This window comes from Protopterus annectens, chromosome 1.part1 (genome assembly GCF_019279795.1).
Source record: "Protopterus annectens isolate FY-2018-M chromosome 1.part1, PAN1.0, whole genome shotgun sequence".
NCBI lineage: Eukaryota > Metazoa > Chordata > Ceratodontiformes > Protopteridae > Protopterus > Protopterus annectens.
In genome coordinates this window covers 1,416,079,012-1,416,105,901 of record NC_056726.1, presented here as the reverse complement: position 1 = coordinate 1,416,105,901, position 26,890 = coordinate 1,416,079,012, and positions in this window count along the sequence as shown.

The following is a 26,890-nucleotide window of genomic DNA, read 5'->3' as shown; positions in this document are numbered from 1 at the left end:
AATATCAATGTAAACTCATATATGTTCTGAGTCAGTGCAAAGTGTAAATGAATACATGTACATGACTGACATTGCCAACATCTTGTCAGACAGAGTCATACATATTTACCCCCCTCTCACTGACAAAAGGGCCCATTACCATACCTGGAGATTGTGAAAACCCAGAAATCACATAAACAATGGATAAACAGCTCTATCCAAACCTAAAAACACGGCGTCTGTGGGATGACATGGTTTCCCTGGCTGTGTCATATGTGAACTCCAAAACAAACAGACCCTTCACCTGAACAGTCTGTTGAGACACCCTCTGTACAGGATATGAAACTGTTGAATGGGTTACAGCAACATTTGGCACACTCTACAAGTGTTAGTGCACAACAGACTATGGGAACTATTGTCTTATAAGCCTAATAAGCCTGATCTGCAAGGCCATGGAGTCCATCATTATGGAACTCATAAACAGAGCTATTGGGAGCCTGCAAACACCCAACCCTACCCATTTTTGTTTGGTCAGGGGCAGATCATGGTTCCTAAACCTGCTAGACAGTTTTCAAGGCAGTTACCCAGGACATACATCAATGAAATGAGCTATACATGGCCTACATAGACCTTGAAAAGCCCTTTTCCAACATCCCACACACATGTTGTATCCACAAAATCAACAACCTATGCATAAACACGTATGTCATCTGATGGATTGCCAACTGGGGCACAGATAGAAACCACAAGATAAGAATTGTGGTCTCCCTGTTGGACTGTAAGGTGGTAACAACTGCTGTCCCCCATGGCTCAGTCCTGGGACCCCTCCTGTCTGGTGTATACTTTTCAGAAATACAGTCTAACACACAAGGGCTATGGTTAGCAAAGTTTGTGGATGACTGCAAGCAGGTTGTAATAATCGATGTTTGGGACAACAGAGACATCCTTAAAAAGGGTCTCAGTTAGACAGATGTAGTGTCAAAATTATGGCCTCAAGCTACAGTCATACAAATACCACATAGGTGCCAACACCATAAATATGGAGGTAATAATAAGGGATCTATGGACACATGTGGATAGTCATCTCTACTTCCAGAAACACATTCACAAAGTGGTTAGAAAATCATACTATGTTTTCCCACAAATTGCCAAGGTCTTTGCATGTAGATCAAAGGAGGTTCCCTCTACTCATCAGTCATCAGACCCATCAGAGAGTATCATGGCACACTTGCGATTAATCTGACTAGGCACCTTCAGCAGCTGGAAAGACCACTGAAGTACCTCAACAAGAGGATTACTGGCCTCAAACAGTTGCCTCATGCAACAAGACTGAAGTTAACTCAGTCTGTACTCTGTTGCATACTTTCTACTCAGGCGATCTCTGCCCAACAGACAGGTCCATCTCCAATGCAGAACTGATGTACATGTGCTATCTGAAGTAAACCCAAGCTCACTGTGCCACATGCTCTAGGGAAATCATCATCATCACAACAATAAATAGAACATGTTGGAGGGATACATTACTAACTCACAGACTTCCCTTGCTTTGGAACAGGCTCCCAACCTACATTAAGCTGAGTCCCTCACTGAAACTCTTCCAGAGGAGCCTTGATGAGTGTATGTGAAATTGAACTGTCACACCATGGATCACTTCATCACCTCTACTACACAGAGACCTAGGGAACTAACTCCATGGGTGGTGATAGCTGCACACTCTGGCCATACTAATATATGCCTTCAGGCAGATAGCCTATTACCTACCTATGTACCTATACATATGTAGGGGGAACACAGTATAATAAGCCAAAGATGGATGGGCAAAGATGTGTGTAAGAGGGTGACCATGACAGGGAGCCATCCAGGACTGTCCCACCCAGCACACATCCCAATGGCACAAAAGACATGAGGTGCACATCTCACCCACTGTACATAACAGCCAACAATATCTGTAAGCATTACAGTATATGTGGTCCATGTGCCTGCTATACAACATGATTATACAATGAAGTGCGCATCTACTATCTGTAGACATGTACCTGTCACATAGGTTCATAGATATGTAGTAGACTATCTTCACAAAGGCATATAGTAGCCTAGACAAGTTGTGCAGCTTTTACCACCCCCACTGGGTAGTCTCCTAAGGCCTAGTTCTAATAGCAAGTACCCTAAGCCCCTGTCTAGTGGGGCTGCTGATATGATGCCTGGCGTGAATTGTCTGTTTCCCATCCACTCATCAAGGTTCCTATTGAAGAGTGTCAGTGAGGGGCTCTGATGTACACTGGGACTCTGTTCCACTGTAAGGCAAGTGTTTGGGATGGTACTCTATCCCACCAGCATGTTGTATTCATTGTTGTGATGAGGTTAATATCTCTGGAGTGTGTAGTGTGACTCAATTTTGTTATCCATAGATGGAGCATGTTCAACAGTTATGTGTTGGACATGGCTCTGCATGTTAGGCAGAGTGTGCCTCTGAGTAGGCGGTATGCAACGGAGAACATATTTAGTTTTACCAGTTATGTTGCATAACACAACTGTTTGAGGCCAGTAATCCTCTTGGTGAGGTACCTCTGTGGTCTCTACAGCTGCTGGATATACTTAGTCGAGTACATCCAAAATGGTGCATTGTACTCAATGATAGATCTGATGACTTAAGAGTAGAGGGCCACCACTACCTCTTTTGATCCTGATGCAAACCCTTTGTTGATTAGATGGGCCACATAGGATTTCCTAATCACTTTGGCAACATGGTTGTCAAAGGAAGGATGACTATCTACTTGTGTCCCCAGATCTCTTATTACATTGTCAGTTTTTAGGGGGTAACACATATGTGGTAGTTTGTGGGTACTTTGTTTTCACCAAAGGGGATTGCTATGCCTTCTTCCACATTGAGCTTGAGGCCATGATTCTGACACCACACATCTGTCTCATAAAGTCCCTTCTGGAGAATATTTGTGTCATCCGGGGAATCTATTATTGCAAACACTTTACAGTTCCCAGCAAACTTAGTCAACCACAACCCTCCTTTGTTGGCATGTACTTTTGAGAAGTCTATACCAAACAGGAGGGACCCCAGGACTGAACCTTGGGGAACACCAGTTGTTACTGGTGTAGAGTCTGACATGTAGCCAGCAACTCTTAATTTGTGGAATCTGTCTGTGAGCCAGTTTGCAATCCATCTTGTGATGTATGGATTCATGCCCAGGCTGGTGAGTTCATCTATGATACCTGACTGGGGAATGGTGTCAAAGGCCTTAGCGAGGTATAGGTAGGGTGTGTGGAGCTCATTTCAATCATCTGAAGCCTGGGTAACTGTCTCAAAGAAATACACCCAGTTCAGGAGGCGTGATCTGCATTTGACGAAGCCAAACTGGGTGTGCTCAAGCGGTGTGAAGGTTCCCGATGTCTTTATTGTTGACTTCCATTATGATTGTCCCCATTGCCTTGCAGATCAGACTCATCAGGCTCATAGAGAGTGAATGCCAAGGGTCTTTTGTGGCCCCACCCCTGTGGAGTGGGAAGAATGTTGCTGTGCAACATTCTATGGGTACATATCCTGTAGAGAGGATGTAGAGAGATGGATACATCCCTACCCTATGTGCTATGATCCAGGTTCTGATGCTGGAAGGTATGGAATAAGTAGCATCCTGGTATTGCTGGTCTGCTCTCTGGAGCCTTGAACCAGGTTTCTGTTACTGCACAGATATCAATATTCTCCATACTGAGAAGTGCCTCGAGTGTGTGCATTTGGAGGCTGAGACTTCTGGCAATGAGTAGCATTTAGCTCACTTTGTGGTTATTTGTGTTGGTTACATGGTTTGGTTTGTTATGAGTGGCCGGTGTTCCACACCTGAAGTCAATGCCTCATTGGTCTGATCTGACCAGAAGCTAATTACCCTACATATCCACATTCTGCCCCCACCCCCATTAAGGAAACCATGTTAAAAAATTTCTCCAAAGCCGACTTCTTGCTTCTTAAGACAGAAGTGGTGAACTTCAGGACACCCATGCAGATGGACAATACAGTTATGACTACTGAATCCTACACAATTGCACTTTATAAGCACTTACATGAGTGCATGGATCGTGCTATCCCAAACAGAACCAAGATGCTATCCTCCAAGAAAAGGAAGCCAATCTGGTGGTCCCCTGCCATAAACAAACTGTACAACAGAAGGCAGAAACTGTTGCAAAAGAGAGTAAAATCCCATGAGTGGAGGAGCTCCCTGGTCAACCTCAGTAAGAAGCTGTGATCCCTGATAAAATCCTCCAAAGCTAGTTACAAAAACAAAATCGCCACTTATTCTAAAGACAACCACAAAGCATTCTGTAGCTATGTCAAGAATCTCAATGGCAACACTCATATCTGCTCTGAGTTACAGCACAATGGCACTAAATATACAGACCCAACTGATATTGCCAACATCCTGGCAGATAGGATCAGTGCTAACTTTACCCCCCTCTCACCCATAAAAGAGCCCATCTCTATACCGGAAGAATGCAAAGTTGCAGTCATCACGGCTGCACAGGTAAAACCACTCTCCAAAGCCAGAAACACAGCATCCATGGGAGCAGACAACATTCCAGACTGCGTTCTACATGAACTACAGAATGAACTGGCACCACACCTAAGTACCATGTTCAATCTGTTGAATGGTGCACAGCGACGGTTATCCCACTACACAAGGGGGAGCCACCACGGATCCCAGGAACTAGCACCCCATTAACCTGATGAGCCTGGCCTGCAAGGTCATGGAACATATCATCATGGAAGTTATAAACAAAGACATTGGTAATCTCCAAACTCTGGAACCCAACCAGTTCAGGTTTGTAAAAAGCTGATCATGTCTCCTAAACCTGATAGACTTCTTTGAAGCAGTCACCAAAGCCGTAGACAATGGTAAGGTGGTTCACACAGCCTATCAAGTTCTTTCCAAGGCTTTTGACACCATCCCCTACTCTGGAATTATAGATAAACTCACTAAACTAGGTATAAATCCCTATGTCACAAGATGGGTTGCCAACTGGCTCACTGACAGTACCCACACTGTGAAAGCAGCAGACTCCAAATCTGACTTCAGACCAGTGACAAGTGGAGTACCACAGGAGTCAGTCCTGTGTCCTGTTCTGTTTGGTATCTACTTCCCCGAAGAACAGGCTAACACAGAAGGTCTTTGGCTAATGAAGTTCCCAGATGACTGCAAACTAGGAGCCATAATCAAAACTACTAATGATGTGGACATCCTACAAAAGGGCCTCACTGAGACAGATGCCTGGTGTCAAAGCCATGGCCTCAAGCTCAATGCCAAAAAGTGCATTGTCATCAACTTTGGTAAAAACTCTGTACCCATGAACTACAACATAGGTGATAGTATACTTAACACTGAAAGTGTTATAAGAGACCTTGGGACACAGGTGGACAGTAGTCTCTCCTTTGATAATCACATCGCCACAGTAGTCAGGAAATCCTTCTACATGGCAAACCTCATCACAAAAGATTTCTCATGCAGAAAAAAAGAGGTCATTGTTCCCCTCTACTCATCACTCATTAGATCCATTATAAAGTACAACACCCCTTTTGGTATGTATCTCACAAGACATCTACAACAACTGGAAAGCCCACAGAAATACCTCACAATGAGGATTACTGGCCTCAAATACATGCCCTACACAGACCGTCTCAAAACACTCCAGCTTTACTCTGTCGCATATCGCCTACTCAGAGGTGATCTCTGCCTAACATAGAAAGTTATGTCAAACACAGAGCTGTGGGACATGCTCCACTTAAAGAAATCCCAATCCCTCTGAACTTCAGCCCCAAAGCCCAGACTGAAATACAAAAGGAGGGGGTGTATCCATTTTCATAAAGGATACCCACACCTCCAGGTTAGTGGCACAGCATGAGGCCTCGGAGACCATCCAAGTGCAACTAACAGTGGGAAAAGCTGCTTATCAGATTGTAGCCTGCTACAGATCACCTACCTTGTCTCAGGACCCTCACTCAGCATTCCTGAGAACACTGGAAAATATAAAGGTCCTACCAAACACCATGATATTAGGAGATTTCAACTACCCAAACATTGACTGGGAGAATTACTCAAGTACAAACTCCTTTGAGAAAGCATATAAACACAAATCAGGATAAAGTATCCCCTTCAAAGAAGCAGAAAATCAAAAAGTCACGTAAGGAGGATACACCAGGACAATCGAAGCCAACCAATATCCGAATAAAAGCTTTATTACAACAAAATAAAGATGTGTGAGCGTGTTCACGTCTCCTGGACGTTTCATCAGACGTAATTAACCATCACTACAATATAACTTTATATAATAACAGAATAGCTCCTATTGGAGAACCAATATAACATTCAATCAAAGAAAATTAATTATTAAAAGAGAAATGCAGTGTAGATGAATCACTTTGTTGTTAGTAAGTGCTGCTTAATTTCTTTAGTCAACATAAAAACATATACAAAGAATAACTTATATATATAATTACAAAAGTTCCTGTGCATATCAAAATTTAATGCAAAAACATATAAATATAAGCATGAAGAAAACCCATGCTAATAATACCCTTTAAAAATAAAATTTTATGGGTTTAAAAACATACTATTTATGTTTAAAAGGCCTGTCTACCAAAAAAGGTCTCAGATGATGTGACCACTGATCCCATTCACAACTAAGGGACTGAGCGTTCCGCCTTATTACCTCCATCTACTTCTGGTTCTGTTACTGCGGCTGTAACAGGAGCACGTAGTGAAGAACAGTCATCAGGCTCATCTTCGTTTTCATCTATAGAACGTCGGCCCAGAGACGACTTAGGAAATAATGAACAAGTAGTTCGTAGGAAGACGATGGGACAAGTTACGAGCAATTCTCATGATACCACTAAAGAGGTTACAAACCTCCATTTTCCACTGCCCTTTTGAGTGGAGGACAAACTGAATTGGAGTCCTCAATACAAAACAAGGAAACAAAAAATTTCAGAAGGTCAGTTAGAGTTTCAACGCAAGTCATTGAAACCAGTACAGAGGACTTAGTAGTTAACGTTTCAACATATATAATTTAACAAAACATGAATTATCTGTTTTAAACAGAGGTCTTTCATTCATCCCTCTCTCTAGCAAATTAACCTCCTTTCCTAGCTTGACTGCTCTTTTCCACTCACAAAAAGAACTTATTCTTTAACCTTCCTTATATTGCAACTGTGTATGTAACATTAACTTAATGTATGTCCATGCTAGAAATGTAGCTTTATGCCATACTTAAATGCAGTAGTTTCAATTTGTATGTTTCCTCTATCATACCTTGGTCATTTTTATGTTTCATTTTACTTTAGCTTAATTCTAATTATTTTAAAAATATACTAGTCTTTTTTAATATGTTTATTTAGTACAGTAGCGCCTCCACTGAAAATGGACATGTATCCAGCTGGACTAGCCCGGTTAACAAATGTAAAATAAAATAAAATAATAAAATAAATCCCCTCTCAGAGTGTGGATGTAAGTGAACTTATTATTGACATTAAGCAGTTTACTAGGAATATTGCTTTAGCATTACAGTTTAAAAATGATGGAACTCATGTAATGAATTTTGCTTTCAGGAAACCTTCTGTATATATACCACCTTCGCATTCTCTGTTAGACAGTTTTGACAAAGCTTGTGTTAATGATTTTTTATTGAATTTTGAAAATAATAATATCAAACCAGATTTTTTTAATTTAACGAAGGAAGAGAGATTAGCTCTTAATACTCTAAAGAATAATTCTGATATTATTATTAGACCTGCCAATAAGGGAGGAGCCACAGTAGTTCTAGACAGAATACATTATGACAATAAAGTTATAGAATTATTATCTGATACTAATACGTATGTTAAACTAGAAGGTCTAGATAAGCTCATTAAAACAATGCATGCCAACCTTTATGATATGTTGATATGTTATATAATAGATGAAAATGTATATCAATATTTTTAGTTGAGAAACCTTTGGTTCCAGTGTTTAGAGCTCTTCCTAAGATTCATAAAAATTTGTATGACCCTCCATTTAGACTGATAGTCTCGGGAAAAGGATGGATCACAGAAAGTATTTCTATATTTTTGGAGAAACAACTTAGACCAATAGTAGATGAAACTGCTTTTATACTTCGAGACACACAACATTTTTTAGAAACTTTAGCTTGTCATAATAGGGTAGATGAAGTAAAGGACACAGACTATTTAGTCACTCTGGATGTTACAGCTCTATTTACGAGTATACCTAATGATGTGGGTATAGAATATTTGAGATTGTTTTTATTACAGAAAGGGATGTCCAATAGTAAGGTTATCATGATTACTATGTTACTGGATTTAGTCCTCTCCAATAATGTTTTTACTTCTCATAGTAACTACTTTCTTCAGGTTAAGGGAGTAGCAATGGGTACAGCATGTGCCAATTCATATGCTAACTTTGTTTTAACATATTGGGAATCTACTTATGTTTTAGGACATGAAAACTATTCTGAATATATTAGATATTACATGAGATTTGTAGATGATGTTTTTTTGGTTTGGAGAGGGGACCTTGCCACCTTACGAGAGTTTATTACATATATTAATAGTACTACCACATTTTTAGAACTAACTGATACTGTATCTCTGACTAGAATTGAGTTTTTAGATGTGTCAATAAGTAAGGAAGGAGGGAAACTTACAACTGAGGTATTTAGTAAACCTTGTAGGAGGAATAATATACTTCACAGAGACAGTATTCATCCTCCACATGTGTATAAGAATGTTATTAAGAACCAAGCAGCAAGTTTTTCAAACATTACTAATGATGATTTAATGTTTACAGAAGCTATTAAAAATATGGAGGATGAATTCAGTTAGAGGCTATCATAAGAGGGAACTTAGTGGGCTTTTTAGCACAGAACGTGATGGGAAGGACAAACCATATATAAGCAGGAACATGCCCTCAGCCAGAACTAATGATAACCGTGCTAACACTAGTAAGAGGAGACTAGCAATATCTTATACTAACAACAATCCTTTTATAGTTGACATCATTAAAAAACACTGGAACATTCTACAATTAGATGAAAATATTATGAGAATAGTAGGAGACAGACCCTCTTTTAGTTACAAGAACACCAAGTCTCTTAAGAGGTTACTATGTTATAATCATAATAGACATGATGGTTTGATATCACAAAGGAAAGGCACACAAGCATGCCATACCTGTAATCAGTGCAGTTATATTAAGAGTTCATGTGAATTTATACATCCAGACACAGGCAAAAGATATGAGTTTACTAAGTATGCCGATTGTAAAAGCAGGAACGTGTTTTATTTAACTCAGTGTAATAAATGTCAATGTTTCTATGTAGGCATGACCACTAGAACTCTAAGGGAGCGTATTGGGGAACATATTTATGCCATCAATAAAGAGGATGAGACCAATGCACTAGCTTATCATGTGCTACATAGAGATAGCACGCATACCTTTAGTTTCCTAGTATTGGAACATGTCTATAGTACTGAAAGGTTAGGCTGCATACGTAATAATGTGGAGAAGAGAGAGAGATTAAATGGATACTCAAGTTAGCAGCGGATAGAGGTCATGGCCTTAATGATAAAATTTCTCTGAGACCTTTTTTGGTAGACAGGCCTTTTAAACATAAATAGTAAGTTTTTAAACCCATAAAATTTTATTTTTAAAGGGTATTATTAGCATGGGTTTTCTTCATGCTTATATTTATATGTTTTTGCATTAAATTTTGATATGCACAGGAACTTTTGTAATTATATATATAAGTTATTCTTTGTATATGTTTTTATGTTGACTAAAGAAATAAAGCAGCACTTACTAGCAGCAAAGTGATTCATCTACACTGCATTTCTCTTTTAATAATTAATTTTCTTTGATTGAATGTTATATTGGTTCTCCAATAGGAGCTATTCTGTTATTATATAAAGTTATATTGTAGTGATGGTTAATTAAGTCTGATGTAACATCCAGGAGACATGAAAGCGCTCACACATCTTTATGTTGTTGTAATAAAGCTTTTATTCGGATATTGGTTGGCTTCGATTGTCCTCGTGTATCCTCCTTACATAACTTTTGGATTTACAAACTCCTTTGCCCAATGCTTCCTAGAGTTTATAAACTCAAACGCCCCAGAACAGCTGGTCACCATGCCCACTAGAGGTGACAACATACTGGACCTGATCATCACCAACATGGGGGATCAGTGTTCCACACCAGAGGTAAACCCCTCGCTGGTAAAATCAGATCATAAAGTAATCACAGTGGACATCCACATTCAGACCCGACCCCAGTCAAGGAAACCACTGTGAAAAACTTTTCAAAAGCAAACTTCACACTTCTCAAGACCGAAGTGGAAAGTTTCAAAGCCCCCTTGCTACAGGATAATGCTATCCAATCCACAGAATCCTTTACAAGTGCATTCTATGAGCATCTACAGGGATGCATGGATCAAGCCATCCCAAGTAAAACCAAGACTCACTCCTCCAAAAATGGGAAACCAGTCTGGTGGTCCCCAGCCATAAATAAGCTATACAACAGAAGGAGGAACTACTACATGATAGAGCAAAATTCCAAAAAGGAAAGGCATCACTAATCATTATTAGCAAGAAACTACGATCGCTTATAAAATCATCCAAGGCCAGTTTCTAAAGAAAAATTGCCAAGGAATGTAAAGATAACCACAAAGCTTTCTTTAGCTATATCAAAAATGTAGGTGGCAACTCTCAGATATGCTCTGAGCTACTGCAGAATGGCAAAAAATACACTGAACCAACTGACATTGCCAACAACCTGGCGGACAAGCTCATTGCAAACTTCACCCCCCTCACCCCCAAAAGGGCCCGTGTCCATCCCAGAAGAATGCAGAGCCCCAGACATCATGGACATGCAGGTAAAAACAGCCCTCTCCAAAGCTAAGAACACAGCATCAATGAGACCTGATGGTGTCCCATGCTGTGTCTTACACGAGCTCCAAAAGGAACTAAACCCTCACCTAAATTCACTGTTCAGACTCAGCCTTACCACAGGCTATGTACCCAAAGAATGGCATACAGCAACAGTCATCCCGCTTCACAAAGGTGGTGCCACAACAGAACCTGGGAACTATTGCCCTATAAGCCTGATCAGCCTGGTCTGCAAAGCTATGGAGCGAATTATCATGGAACTCATAAACAGAGACATTGGGAACCTCCAGACACTGGAACCTACCCAATTCGGCTTTGTTAAAGGCAGATCCTGCCTCCTAAACCTTGTTGACTTATTTGAAACAGTTACCAAGGCCATAGATGAAGGGAAGGTAGTTCACACAGCCTGCTTGGACCTCGCTAAGGCCTTCGACACCATTCCCCACTCTGGCATCATAGACAAGCTTACCAGCTTGAACATTAACCCCTATGTCACGAGATGGGTGGCCAACTGGCTCATGGATAGAACACACATGTTCAGAGTTGTGGGTGCCATGTCCGATTCTAAATGAGTCACAAGTGGCATCCCACAGGGCTTGGTCCTGGGACTCCTCCTGTTCAGTATATACTTCTCTGAGGTACAGGCAAGCACAGGAGGACTATGGCTGACCAAGTTCGCAGATGACTGCAAACTGGGGGCCATAATCGAATCTCTGGCTGACACAGACATCCTCCAGAAGGGTCTTACAGAGACAGATACCTGGTGTCAAAACCATGGCTTCAAGCTGAATGCCAAAAAATGCATAGTCATCCCCTTTGGAAAAACAAAGTGCCCATGAATTACCACATAGCTGGTAATCCACGAGGTACGGAAAATGTAATTAGGGACCTGGGGACCCAGGTAGATAGTAACCTCTCCTTTGATAATCACATTGCCAAAGTGGTTAGAAATTCCTTCTATGTAGCCCACCAAATCATGAAAGGGTTCACCTCTAGATCAAGAGAGGTCATTGTGCCCCTCTACTCATCACTCATTAGGCCCATAATAGAGTACAATGCCCCATTTGGTATGTACCGTAGTTGGCACATGCAACAGCTGGAAAGACCACAGAAGTACCTCACCAAGAGGATCATGGGCCTCAAGGAGATGCCCTATGCAGCTTGACTAAAGAAACTCCAGCTCTACTCGGTTGATTACTGCCTGCTCAGAGGTGATCTATGCCTGATGTATAAGGCCATGTCCAACCCGGAATTAATGGACATGCTCCACCTCAAGAAAACCAAATCTCTTAGAGCCACACATTCCAGTGAATTAAACCTCAGCACAGCAATAAACAGGATGTGCTGGAGGGATAGATTCTTGTCCCAGAGACTTCCCTTGCTCTGGAATAGAATCCCAGTTTATGTTAGGCAGAGCCCCTCGCTGACTCTCTTCAAAAGGAATCTTGACGAGTGGATGGGAAATCATAAATTTACCCCTGTGATCACTTGCCCTGCTAGACAGAGGCTCAGGAAACTAATTTAAAAGGGAGGCGAAAGCCAACACGTTTTGGCTAGGCTTACAAATGCCCTTGGGCAGATAGCCTAGTACCTACCTATGAACCTATGAACCTATGAACCTACACACTCTAGGGACCTAAACCTTGTCACCACAATAAACAGAACATGCCGGAGGGATAGATTCCTGTCCCAGAGACTTCCCATACTCCGAAATAAACTACCTATCTATATCAAACAAAGCTCCTCATTAGCACTCTTCAAGAAAAATCGTGATGATTGGATGGGAAATAGGGAATTCACCCTGGGGATCACTTCTGTGTCTCTGCTGGGCAATGGCACAGGAAAATAACTTTCTTGGGTGGCAAAAGCCAGGGTACCTTTGTGACTGGGCTTATATAGGCCCCAGGGCCGATAGCCTAGTACCTACCTATGAACCTATGAACTTTTGAGCCTTACCTAAAAAAGGTAATATGGGGGCAGCAAGAGCCTTAGCCGGTATTCAGAAGCATAGGGGTGACAGGTGCAAACCATCTGTAGCAAAGCAACGAGGCTTGTCTATCATGTCATCACAGGCAGACAGAGACTGGATCCCCTTTGAATGACACGAGAAGCTCAGCCAATTGTTGAAGTTTATCGTCTTTCTGTTATATTGCAGTACCATGTAGGTGAAGGTAAGATGCTACTCAAGGTCAGGGTCATACCAGCCTGGGCTACATGATCATAGAGCTAATATATATCTCTTGTAATGTTGTCCTGGGAGGTATGTCTCAGATCATTCACACTGACATGTACAAAGAACACATCAGATATGTACCTGTTCTGGAGTAATGTAAGTGCTTGTGTTATGTGGCAGATCACAGCACCTGACAGACAACTGACAGTAACCTTCCCCTTCTCCAGCCGAGTGAGTGGAACATCTGTGTGCCTGACTATGAAGTCACCTATTACTAGTGTGTTGTGTATGTTGTTTTGCCTTAGGGCCTGCTGTGAGGCACACTGCTTTGGTGTATTATGCGTTTTCTGGCATGTGCTTGGAGGTGCATGTTGCTTGCTTGTCTGCTTAGGAGGACAATCTCTCTTTTTCAGATTAATATTTGTATTCTCCAAGTATGGTAATGTGTATTTATGTGTGTGTTTTGCTGGTGCTTATATTGTAGGTCTATGTGAGACAGTTGGTGTTGTGGTTGTATGACTCTACTCCTCTTGACTGTATTGTCCAGTATTGGGTTGACAGAGCTTAGCCACCGGTTTGACCCTGTGTGTGCCAGCATGTGGTGCATCAACTCATATATGATATGGTCATGGCCTATGAATACAACACACTCACAATACACCTAGTATGATAAGCCTGCTGAGGTTAGCAAATGTGAAAAAAACCTTTGGGCAAACTGTCAGCAAGTAATGTCTGTATTGCACCCTGTAACTCCATATTGCTTGCTGAAGTGTAAATACATATTTAGTTTGGATTAAGAACCCCGCACTTGCCAACTGTGTGTGTGTGAGTGTGTGTGTCTCCCTGGGGAGGAGCAACCTTTTTGGAGACTACTCAAATCCCTTAAAAGTGGTATACTCATCTTTGTCAAGTCTGATGATGTCACCATCTTACAAATATACCTGTGGAAAGGAGAAACCCCAGTAATGTGTATAGTGCATTGTGTAAATGCGTACTGCTGTAGTATTATAATGTAGTTAGGTAGGGGTCTGAATCCTGTACTTGCCAACTGTGGGTGAGTGTGGGTGTCTCCCTGGGGAGGTGTAACCTTTTTGGAGACTACTCACACCCCTTAAAAGTGGTATATTCATCTTTATCAAGTCTGATGTCACCATCCTACAAATATACCTTTGGAAAAACAAACTCCTAGTAATGTGTATAGTGCATTGTGTAAATGCGTACTGCTGTATTATCATAATGTAGTGAGATAGGGGGGTTGAATCCTGCACTTGCCATCTGTGTGAGTGTATGTGTCTCCCTGCAGAAAAGCAACATTTTTGGAGACTACTCACACCCCTTAAAAGTTGTATACTCATCTTTGTCAAGTCTAATGATGTCACCATCCTACAAATACACCTGTGGAAAAGAGATGGCCCAGTGATATGTATAACGTGTCATGTAAATGTGTACTGCTATAGTATCATAATGTAGTTAGATAGGGGTTTGAATCCTGCACTAGCCAACTGTGTGTGTCTCCCTGGGGAAGAGCAACCTTTTTGGAGAATACTCACACCCCTTAAAAGTGGTATACTCATCTTTGATAAGTCTGATGATGTCACCGTCCTACAAATATACCTGTGGAAAGGTGAAATCCCAGTAATGTATATAGTGCATCGTGTCAATGCATACTGCTGTAGTATCATAATGTACTTAGGAAAGAGTTTGAATCTCGCACTTGCTGACAGTGTGTGTGTGTTCCAGGTGTGTGACACTGTTGGTCAATGTAGAGTGGTTTTTGATTTTTCTAGTATATGACATATCACAATGACAACTGCATGTGCATTACACATGTAAGGTAGCTATGGGGCAAAGCCATATACATACATGTGACCTCAATTATTTCATAGGTGGGTACTCTGCTTTCTCCATGAATGCATATGTTATCTTTGCCAGAGTGTGCTGGCGCTTTCCAGACCTTAGGTCACTTCTATATGCTTGTGACAAGCTTAGCCACTGCAGTGATCCCTGGGTTACGTCTTCTGTTTCACATCCACTCATCACGGTTTCTATTGAAGAGTGTGAGTGAGGGCTTATGCTTGAGGTATATTTGAATCCTGTTCCAAAGCAAGCAAAGTCTGACAAAGATGACTAATCAGTATAGGTGTGCAACAACCTCTGTGGATCTGCATGCAAACCCTTTATTGCTTATGTGCTCCACAGAGGGATTTTGAAAACCCTTTGGTAATGTGATTATCAAAGGAGAGATGACTAAACACATGGCTCTATGTATACATTAGTACCTGTTCCACATTTTGGGGGCTACTACCTATGTGGTACTCTGAGGATACTTTGTTTTCTAAAAGTGGATAACTATGCATCCTTTGGCTTATGGCTTTACAGCATGAGTTTGACACCAGGTATCTGTCTCTATGATACCCTTTTGGAGGATGTGTGTGTCATCTGGAGAATAAAGTATAGCCCACAGTATGCATTTTCATCAAACGTGGGCAGACATATCCCTACTGTGCTTGCTTGTACCTAAGAAAGCTAAATGCCAAACAGGAGTGGTCCCAGGACTGAGTGCAGGTGAATACCACTTGTTACTGGCATGGAATTGTACATGGAGGCTGTAAATGTTACTGTGTGTCCTACATCTGAGCGTCAGTTGTCAAGCCATCATCTAACAATCGTTTACGGTCAGTCAGTTGAGGTTATGTATAACACCAGATTGTGGGATGGTTATGAATTGCTGGTGAGCTATAGCTTGGCTTTGTGGACCTCCCCTCCCTCACCTATAGCCTTGTTAACTGGCTTGAAGTCTACTAGGTGTATGAGCCATGATCTGGCCTGTGGAGAACCTAAGTGGGTATGGTGCAGTGTTTTCAGGTTCATAATATCTCTGTTAGTGATTTCCATAATGATGTGCTCTATAGCCTTCCAGATAACATTTGTCTGGCTTATAGGGTGAGAGTTTCCAGGACCTGTTGTGGTTCTACCCTTAATCAATTTATGTTAACATTTGCACTGGGTGTGATGAGGGTGGACAGCTTTAGGAATAAGCATATTAGAGGGTCAGCCCAGGTTTGAAGGTTAGTAGACCAAGCCAGATAGGCAGGATTAAGTTGGCTTGTACATGTGCTGAGGAGGGATGCAGAGTATATTGTGAAATAGATGCTAAGGATGAAGCCGCCAGGTAACAGGAAAAGAGGAATGCCTAAGATGAGGTTTATGGCTGTGGTGAGAGAGGATATGCAGGTGGGTGGTGTGACAGCGCAAGATGCAGAGAGCAGGAAGAAATGGAAACAGATGATCTACTGTGGTGACCCCTAATGGGAGCATCCAAAAGGAGAAGAAAAGAAGAAGATGTTGTAGCTCAGCCTTTGTGGACTGTGAACACCATTGCCGTGCGTCATTCCACAAGTATGTAACCTGTATAGAGGCTGCATCTGGACAGAGTGTTTAGGTGAGTGGTGATTTCATATGTCAGCTTGTGTATGACACAGCCAGGGACAATGTCCAGTACCATTGCCACTGTGGTTTGGACTTTGGTAAAGAATGTTTTAACTAGAGTGTCTGTGAATCATTAGGTTTTACATTCTTCAGGTCTGGAAATGTGGCCCTTGTGTAACGACAGGGTGGTGAAGTCCGCATTCGAACTGTCTGACAAGAAATTGGTAATGTCAATCAGATGAGTGTACTTTGTGACAATTTACATTAACTGTGAACCAATCTGAGATTTCCCCTGTAGATTATAAACAACACTAAAGAAAGCTTTAGTGTTGTCTTTGGAATCCTTGCCATTTTGTATTTTGAAGCTTGCCTTGTATGTTTATTGAGGGATTGTATTTTCCCAATGATACTGACCAGAGAGATTACCTCTTCTTGGTATGTAACTCTTTTCTGGTACAACTTCACACCTTCTATTATATATTTAGTTTATGGCAGGGGTCCATGAGACTAATGCACTTTTACTGTATAAATGAGAATTTCTTGTGTCTATGATAGCATGGTTCATGCAACCCAGTAGGTGAACAGTGTGCATTACTAAAGGATTATGCAGCTGGGACAGTGTAAACCTTAGTAATGCAAACCAATGACAGATAGCAACAACAGCATCACCCACTGCACAGTGTCATCCCGTGTCATACACACACATATGTACTCAAGTTCCAAAATGTGTGTAGTACAATGCATACTGGCCACCAATAGAAACTATGGAGTGTTAACACTGGCCAATACAGGGCATGTCACCCTGCCCATGTGTCCAATATGCATGTACATGCAGAGAGTGCACCTCCACCATGTTCACAAATGGGCACCTGCAAACCTGTGTTGCACACACCCCGCACTTACTGTCCACTGTATAACGCATGCTGACACAACTACACACATCAGCCAAGTGGCACATGGGCAAATAAAACACAATTAGAATAAGCACTGGTGAAAACAATGCAACATTGCTAATTACAGCTTTAATGCATCATGCCTGCTCAGCTACACCTTCAAGGATATCATTACACTTTACTGCTGACAACATGCTACACATCCAACCATTGCTATACTTTATTAAAGTCACCCTGTGCATCAGCACCATGTTAGCCTGTTCCTGCATCAATGTTACAGATGACAGGAGGTGGCACATGTTTCATCATATGCACAGGGTGTGTTGTTGGTTTGCCAGTGGCCTACACTGAGCCATACAATCGACATGTATGTGTGAGTGTCTGTGTGTGAGGGCCATGAGTACTGTTATGGGCCAATGTTGATATAATGTGTGTGGGTATGTGTTTTCCCTAGGTTTCTGGTTTATATGTGTGTATCTGCATGTACACAGTTTCACCATGTGGCTGCCATATATGGGGATTTGAGAGAAAGCTACAGACTGTACCTGGCAGGCTTTACAGATCACCATCTCTGGCCATGGATATGGAATCTGTGCCTGTCAGGGGTGCTACAGACAGTATTAGGTACTAATCCAGATTGGGTACTATCCATAGAGGTTGACATATGTCCACTGGATCCAGGTCCCTGCTAGGACTGGTCAGAGCCACGTGCATGTGGTCTGCTAGGATCATTTATGGACTGGCCCCCCCAACATTGCTGGGGCTGGTACTGGCACTACGGCAGCGGCTATGACTTGCTGGACATCCATGGCAACCTCCAGCTGCTGATGTTGCTGGCATATGTCCACGTTGACATCTCAACCATCCCGCACTGTCCTGAAACCTGGACATGACATTGTGGAGGACATCCAATGTCTCACCCCACATCTATCAATGACCTCAGTGTAGTTACGTATGGCACCTGCTAGGTCACAGATACTGTCATTTACAGAGGTGTTATGAGCCCTCTGTGCCCTTAGTCCCTGTCTGGTGTACTGCTCCATTCGTGTCTGTGCCTCCATGACAGCCTGTAACATGTGTGTGGTAGAAAGAGGTGTGGCACATCTGCCAGGGCCATGTTGACCAGCAGTGCTCTGACGAGAACCCCTGGGCATCTGCCTATGTGGTACCATTCCAGACATCTGGCTATGGATGCTGTGTCCTGATACATGTGCCATAGATACCACACTGTCCTGGCCAGTGCCAACTATACACTGTCCCTCAGCTAAGGGTAATGGTGATGATGGATATACAGGCAGTATGACTGTGTGCATGGATGGGATGGAGACTTGTGTACTGTCAATTGGTGACCCAACAGACCCTGACAAACCTGCCTGTGCCTTAACACACCTATCCTCATCATCACTGTCTGTCTCACTAACATCAGGTTCCCTGCTGTACTGAACCAGCCCCAGCTCGGCACCTTTGAGAGGAAAACAGGAAACACACTTTAAGACCTGAACATGACTTCAGACCACATCTGCACATGCACACATGCACACATGTGCACATGCGCACATGCAGACATGCACACACACACAAAAATACACTCCTCCCTAAAGCAGACACACACAACACCAGCAATCACAGAACATACACAATAGCAGGTGATGGTGGGGTACAGTATCACAAGCAAAACAGTCATATCACACATGTCAGCATGCAGGACATGTGTTGCTCAACAGCATGCAGTGCAAGTGTAGTCAGTCCTTGTTACTAACAGTATACATGGCTTTGATGCATGTGTTTTGTTATTAGGTGATGGCCCTCCCCCTGGAACACAATGCATACATGGACACAACATTGCTGTGCAGGTATTCATAACCCTGTAATGTACTGTGCACCATAACTCACAGGTGTGCATACCATTGCTGGATGTGTAAATGTGTGTCAGATAGGTATCCAATGCTGATTATAGACTTTGTGTATTTAGCAAATAATTGTGGACACATATGTAGCACATGCATGATGAGTATTCACACAACATCATCAGTGGTGTGTGGATAATTGATGGAATACCATTCGGCCACATACTCAATGATGGTACTTATGGTGAGTGCAGATCGTATTGTGGACATGCCAGTCTCATCCATGGCATGGCATGCTAAAACACAACTGCATATTTAAACACTACACATACCCAATGTGTGTCATATGACCTAGCCACTAAATAGCATCACAAGACATATATGTGTCAGTTGTGCAAATGGTGATTGGTATGCATACTGTTTAGAGGTGCATTTGTGTGCACACACGCAACATTAAGGTGTATAGTAATGAAAGCTATGTGTAGTACTGTGGTCACAATAACTGGATGGGGTATAGTACCATAGGCCATCATCATGAAGCATCATGTGGTCACTCAAGGCTACAAATGTTTCCAAAACCAGCACTAATCATGCTGTGCCGGAACTGTAGTACCTTGGCTAAATTAACTATTTCACAACCAGCTGTTATGTGAGTTTATAAGGAGGCCAATAAGGAGCATTCCCTGACATGAATGTGTAGTGTGTTGCAGAGTATTTAAATGCCCCATGATAGGCCTCTACCCCTCAGGTATATTATGTGTAATGTGTGGATGAGATTTTGGATACTGGAGTGTGTCTTTACAGAGGGTTTGGGAATCCTTTATATGTAGCATGTTAAAATGCTCTGTGTATGACATAGATGTGTATGTTATGTGCATGCTGAGTATCAACTGTGCCTATCCAATGGTCACTACAGTCTAGCCACATTTGTTTGAGATGGTCTGGGTATTGCATGTGTTTGAGGCAGCTAATCACATTAGTGAGATGTGCATGCTCTTCCACCAAACATGCACAGCATGCATTATGGGTAGGTGTTTTACATGTGTAAATGGCCTACACCTTAACTATGACATGCACTTTTTATTTACAATAATAAATGTAGAACACACTCACTGGCATCGGTCTGCTGCCTTGATGTCACCCCAGAAGGACCTACATAGAGATGAGACAGCTTGTCAGTGGCCACAACTGTGGCATTGCTACTGTGTGTTTGCAATCCTACAGTACAACAACAGTTTACATTTACAGGGCTACAGATTATGTTCCAAATGATCAGTATTGCACAACAGGCTCCACATCTTTGAATGACACACTCCACATCTCACATATGCATGATCTACCAATACAGATAATAGTAGTCTACAGATATGCAATGTTACCTGCATGCTCCATGTGTGCTTGCTGGGTGGCTGCAACCTCCATCATGGTGTATGTCTGCTGCTGTTGTTGTTGAGCAGGTGCCACCAGGCTCAGGAGCAGCTCCTCCACTCTAGTGAGGGGGTGGGTGGATATTAACACCACCTCCTGTTGCAAGCTGTTGTCTACGCACATCAGCAGCACGCTGATGGACATGTCTGAGAAGATCACTGCAGTGGTGGCGTACCTGCTCATATGTCCAGTTATGCAGGCCTACCTCATTTACCCTGCGGACAACATCTTGCCACATTGCAGTATGCTCCTGCTGGTCCTGGCTGGTTCATGAGAACATGAGACGGTAGTGCTGAATCATACTGATAGTAATGATATCATCTTCACCACTACTGTAACTGGGGTTCCATGAAACCTGGAAGACATAAATACAAAAATATGTCTGAGCAAGTCATATGGCACATTTAACATTATACAGTACAGATATTACTGAACTGCCATATATAGCAACCTACAAGCTGACCGAGAGTGAAACACTGTAACTGCCACTTATCACTGCTTACCCCACAACTTCTTGAAAGTGCCTTGCTCACTCTCTATCTAATGAACCATGTTCTGTACAGCAACAAAATAAAATCACTATATAAGACTATACAAGAGTACCTGGCACACTGAATGCAACATGATGCACCACCTAGCCACAGCAGATATACATCAAGCTGATGTGCAAAGAAATATATCATCCATCACAATCAGTGTAAGGTCCAGTAAATGTATTACTATTATACCACACAACTTGTTAATGGCAAACCCGTGTCCAAAATATGTGCACAATTGGGAATATAGGTTGCATACTGCTGTAGTACACTATGAATGTTGCTAGATATGCAGTTATATGTTTTACCACACATATGCCAAACGACATGTTACAGACATACCCACACACACATCAGACATAATTACAGGACACAAAGGTAAGACAACCCAGATAAACTTTCAGTGTGTACTATACAGTACTGTGTGTCAGTACTTACACAACCTTAATCTTGAGAAAAGTAATCTGTGATGAATACAGGGACCACACAAAACAGTGGATGCAAGCAATGTGGACATACACCATACTTTGCTGTACAGGCCCAGAGCTTCAAGTAGTACTACAGTACACACAGGATTTGGATTCAACATTGGTACCAGTACATAATCATAGATGTAGTGCTTTAGCCTCCAATGACACACCCTAGTTAAAACCAAGGGACTTAATCACACTGCATGAAATAGCACTTGTTCTGCCTAGCAACAGAATACACAGCTTTTGTTAAGATCAAAGCAAGGACCCATAATACCATGACATAAACAGTTTCCAACTAAGCTATCCCACAGATACATATCTTTGACGTATTCACAAACATATTGACCATCACAGTCAGTCAACAGTACATAGAATCTATTGCAACAAGTAGATGTAGGAGTGTATGAGTATGTATATATATATATATATATATATATATATATATATATATATATATATATACATACATATATGTATATATACATATACACATCCATTCGTCTACATATACATATATATGTAGGCACATATACATTTCACCTTTCATAGTGAGAATATCAATTATACAAAGGATGTAAGGTGTAAAGTTATGTAATAAAATCGCATAGTCTTGGGATAAATGCATTGAAGGTGTTCACAGCCCAGGTAGCTGTAGCAGGCCTTACTGGCTTCAACACTGCAAAATGAACAAACCACCACAGTGTTTAACCACCACATGTCATATACCAGCACTATATGCTGTCTTGCTTGTCACACACTAAAACCTATATACAAATATGCGCATACTAACCTTCACCAACATATATATCTCCACCCTTCACAAACAGTTGCAATATGTCCCCTGCTCTATGCACATATACAGATGTGAATATATATGACACATATATATTTCTCTGTATGTGTGTGGCATACACACACAAGGTCCACACTGTTGTAAGTCTCTGGACCTCACAGCTGAACTATTGGGCCTTGCTGCAACACAAACAGGTGTCACATATGACCACACACTAACATTAGGGGGGTATATATGGCTACATATGCTAGATATGCATATTAGACTGCTACAGCAGTTGTCAATGCTAAGCTACACTTTAATATGACTATCATGCATGTGTTGTTCTGTCACACCCATGTTTATATAATGTCAGTGCTAATCCCCCCAACAGCCATTAGCCACACTACTGTACTGAACACAGATAACATGGATCAGATCTTTGACATTTAATGCTGAGCTACACATTTTGCAGGTATGTCCCACTGCCCACAGGTACACCCAGTATTGTCCATAGCAGTAGTTAAGCAGAACATCTGTGCATAAAGAAGTACTGCTGCCACATATGAATGGTTCACATTATGTAGACTATTCTTCAATAACATCTACTACATGCCAGTAAATACATATGTGTCACATACCTTTCCTTTGTATGATTTGGTAATATTCCTTTTTCTTTTTCATTTTCTCTGTCTCTTTCTCTCTCTCTGTCTCTCTCTCTGTCAGTCTCTGCAATAGAGTGATTAAGTTTGTTGGCAGAGATTGCAGCCTGCTTTTGTAGGAATTTGCACATGAACATGTGATGGCCTCTGTACCAATTAGTGGCCACCATTTGCTAACCATTTGCTAACTGCATGCAGCCTGCTGTGTTGTAATTGCAGTAATCACTGTCATAGCAACCCAGTACTATAAATTGCTGACTCAGGTAGGCGTGACCCTTTCAGCTTTCCAAGATGGAGATGATCCTTGTTTGCTTTGGACATCATTGTTTAAGACAGAAGGTTGGTATAGTTCTTATATCAGAAGCCAGGGGTGTAGCCATAGATTTACATTTTGTACTCAGACCTAATGTTGCTGCTTCCAGTACCCACTTGTCAGAGTAGAAATGTGTTCACCCCTCAAAATGCTACCCCAAGATACATGGAAAGATGTACTTTTTTTTCATATTTTACAATTAACTGCCATACAAAGCTAGTTATTGAGATGTATTCCTTTGGCACAAGAATTGTTTGTGAACTGCTATACTGTGAATATTCATTTACTCAGTTCTAAACAGTTTGTGCTTTTTTAGTGTTGACATTAGCACAAGCTGCTCAGAAAAAATGGACACATTTCAGTACTGTGAGTATACTTACCTACATCCTTGGTAGACCCTGCACACACAGGTATATTCTACATTTGGGTAGGGTTGCAGAAGTACAGAGAGCGTAAGGACTATTGTGTGGATTTTATCTTGCTGGACTTACAGGGTTTCTGTGTACATGATAGTTTATCAAGGCAAGTAGTCTGTCTGCGTAACTCCCAACTGTGGACCTATCCACATGATAGCCAGAGAATAGCCTGTTATTTTTTGTCTGTGCACCACTTTTCAACAATAGAGCAATGGCATTCTTACAGTTGATTGTAACCAGTACATGGCTACATCCATTTGTGTTTCAGTGTTGCATTCCTACATAAGGGTATGCTTCCCAAACTCCTTCCAAAGCTATTTGCACAGTGTGTAACAGCAGAAAGGCTGATATGCCTCTGTGTTTCTGCCTCTGCCAGACCTCTCAACCACTCAGGTGCGTATTTGAACAGACTCAGGGAAAAGTAAAGAAAAGTCAGGGACAGTCAGGGACACCTTTAAAATATTAGTGCCATTAAGTTGAGACATTGAGAGAATCAGAGCATATGAATTAATACACCATTTCTGAACTAAAAGAAGTGTCTAACTCTTAATTATTGTCATTATTCATTAAATGTAATTCACCACCTTTCTGGCCAAAGTCAGTAGTTTTCGGAGGAATTTAGAGGGACAGAGCTAACATTTGTTTTAAAATCAGGGACATCCCTGAAAATTAGGGACAGTTGGGAGGTATGGCCTCTGCCCTAAACAGATATGCCAGTGTTTGTCCTGCTGTGATACTGTGTCGGGTTGTAAAGTGATGGTGTAAAATTATTTCCTGCTAGAATGGCTGCTTCTCTTATCACAGTCATGTAATGTAATCCCACAACAACTGTTGGTCAACATCCACAGAACAAGTTGTGCAGTATTGTATTCCTATTTTTCCTTTACATTCACTCATTCTGATGCATGATATATTTATTTAAGCATCAACTTGATGTATATCTACCATGGCTTAGTGGTACTTCATGTTGTGTAGTGTGTGTAAGGGCCAGTGTTTGAGACTTAGAGAGGTGTTTTATTTTGCCCCTGAGCAGAACAAGGGCCCTCACATACAGAGTGACTAAGGCACTTTTAAGCAGTTGTAAGCAGGTTTGCGCAGGTTTGCACTTTGATGCACATTGCTTAGCCAAGCGCAAACAAGCACAAACTCACGCAAACCCGCTAACTACTGCTTAATAGTGCTTACTCCCGCTAACCCCCACGCTCATTTCTTTGAAAGAAAAGAAAAATGGGGAGATAGGAAAGTTGTGAAAAAGGGGCACAAATTGGGAAAGACAGTATGGAAAATAGCTCGGGATGTGCAGGACGGGTGTAGGGAAGGTCCATAGCTTCCAATTTCTTCAACAGCAACAGCTGTGCATATGCAATAAATGTGGAGGTAGATATGAAACCTTCAACCCCTGAGAGAGAGGTGAGGGCAACAAAGTATGTTGTAATGCCAATTAAATAACATTTCATGTGTCCAGTGGACAGGTGTGCAAAATGGGCAGCTATGTATGGGGCGTCATTTTTTTTTTTGGGAGCAGATTGCCCTTTTTTTTTTCAGGTGAGAGTGGAATGTGGGGTAGGGGAAGTAGGTATATTTGGGGAGGTAGGTTGGGGAGGTAAACAGACAAGACAAACAAGACGCATACAGGGGCGGTATATGACACATGTGGTGGGTGAACACCTTTGACGGGGAGGGATGTTTGGAAATCGCAAGCCCATCAGCCCCCAGATGGAACCAGTGGGACTAAGGTCCCCACCCATGGGGTAGTCACCACTGCACCTTCACGGCCCAGAGGGTGGCTGTGCTGGGGGCTGTGTTGGAGGGGCAGGCTGACCTGGGAGTTTCACCACTCAGGCCTCAAGCTGGCATAGAGGTTCTGCAACAGAACATTCAATCTCTCTACGCACCATAGCCCGGACTGTTCGAAGGGTGATAGGTGCCCCTCCTCTGCCCACACTTGCACGGGGGGGCTGAGCCTCATCCCCTGCAGCACTTCCACCCGAAGGTGGCACAGGGCCAATGGAGGAGGAGGTCCCAGGCTAGGCACCAGATCTGCTGGTGCCAGGTGCCGTGGCCAGCTGAGGTGGGACAGGTGGGTCTGCTTGGGACCGGCCTTCCCATACAAACTATGTTTTGGAAAGTTTAATAAAGATATGGGTTAGTAGCAGTCAACAGTATTCCCAATTAGTTATAACAGCATTCAGAAGTATTCCCATTAACCCAACACACCAGATTTTCAACAGTTGAAAAGCAAGCATAACACATACATATAAAGAACAATACTGGACATTACAACAGCATGCAGGTTGAATTGATGGCAACAGGCCACCAATATTATGGTATTTTAACAGGGCACATGCATAGAAATAAATGCAAGTATTTATAAACCAATAGGACATATGTCCCAATAAACTTTTTGAGATTAGACATACCGATTGAGGTGTGGAATTGCATTTTTATGCACATACAGTAGGGTGGAAAAGGATAGCTCAATTAACAACTTATATATCCTTCTAGTTTTCACTACATTCCTATTAACTGCAGTTATATGTCCCTTACATATATTATTACACTACCCAATGTCCTTATATTGTGCAATTGGATTTTGCTAGATCATTATATACATGAGCTGTATCTTACATACAAACTGTCCAAGATGCAGATGTTACTGCAACATATCTTGTGAGTTGCTCACACGCACTACTGCTAAGATGGTACACTGACAGCTATACTTTCATATAATTATCTAGATATGTTCAAGTGAAAGTATCAGTTATATGTTAACAGCTCCCTACATTTCTGGCAGCACACTGACATTTCTGGGGAACACAATACCAAGCTACTCATGTGCCAGATTAACCTGTATATGCTGGGCATGAACCAACAGTTGAGGGCTGTAAATATGAATAAAAGCTACTGGCACTCCCTTCATCCACGTTATATGGGCCTACCCAAGTGTGGGTTGACACTGCTTAATACAACACTACTATTTGTAGAATGCAACAGTACAACAACATATCAAAGAAAATGACACAGACACACTCT